Consider the following 1,168-nt stretch of genomic DNA (forward strand, 5'->3'; position numbering starts at 1 on the left):
ATTTTATATCACAGGAATCCTTATATACTACAGTAATTAAAAACATGTTTTTTTTCCATTGTTATTAGCATTAATAAGGGAGTTTTTTAAAGAGCCGGGATTCTTTTTTTTTCTTCTGTTATTTCTTATGGGAAAAAATGATTCGCGATACGAGCATCTCGAGTTACGAGCTCGGTCCTGGAACGGATTATGCTCGTACCTCGAGGTTCCACTTTGGGAATCACCGCTGTAGCACAAGATATTGTAAGTTGACAACGACAATGTCCCTGTACCTGAGCAGACAGTCCAGACACACAGAGCATGTGGGAAAGCCTGCAGGGGGACAGTCGGGGCCAACAGCCACATCAACGGCGCATGAGAAATGATGAGCGGCTTGTAATGTGAACGCGGCCTCTGAATCTTCCCCTGATCCCGCTGGGTGCCGAAGTGGTTTAGAGTCTCGATGGCAGATTGCGCGGGGGCAGTGGTGAGCAGACGGTCAACAATGGGCACCAGTGTGCATCCTCTATTAATCCCGGGGCATTTACAGTTACCCAGCAGTGCCAGGTCCAATTACCAATTGCAGGGCCCGGGGACTGCCAGGCCAAAGGCGCCACCCTGCTGCCCTCAACACATTCATCTTCCCACCGGGGAGGTTCAGACGGCCAGACAGCGGAGACGGCAATGAAGACAAAATGAGGAAAAAGGAAAAAAAGACAATGGGAAGAAAACGACTAGATGGAGCAGTGGAGGCTGAGGGGAGGTTAAGAGGGATCAAACGCAGAAATGAAAGATGTTTGAGGATCAAGATAGGAAAAAAAAAAGAAAAAACATGGAATGACAGATTAAGTTAAAAAAAAAAAGGCAGAAGTAGAAAAGCAGACGCTTGGTCTCTTTGTCATCATTGTGGCTGATTAAAGAGGCTTCAGGAGCTTGGCAGAGGTGCAGATGTAAGGAGGAGGAGGAGGAGGAGGAGGAGGAACCGGGGGCGGCCTGTGTCAAGGTTTTTACACAGTAACAGCTTGGGGGGGTGTGAAAAAGCACCACACCCGTTCTTTTAAGAATAACTGTATCATCTGTACAGTCACAACACACCTGTTTCTCTTTTTAAGAATCTGTGGGGAACAGAAACCTGACCAACAACGAAACTAACGATGCTGTTCGTTATGGGCACAAAAACCAAAATATG

At 46.8% G+C, this 1,168-nt stretch overlaps 1 protein-coding gene across 1 annotated transcript in view; it reads right to left on the reverse strand.

Annotated features, from left to right (window-relative positions):
- Positions 1 to 1,168, reverse strand: part of focad (focadhesin) — a 44,482-nt gene that overhangs the window by 33,593 nt on the left and 9,721 nt on the right. The window lies entirely within an intron of this gene.

The sequence above is a fragment of the Cynoglossus semilaevis genome, chromosome 1 (genome assembly GCF_000523025.1).
Source record: "Cynoglossus semilaevis isolate Cse_v1.0 chromosome 1, Cse_v1.0, whole genome shotgun sequence".
Classification (NCBI taxonomy): Eukaryota; Metazoa; Chordata; class Actinopteri; order Pleuronectiformes; family Cynoglossidae; genus Cynoglossus; species Cynoglossus semilaevis.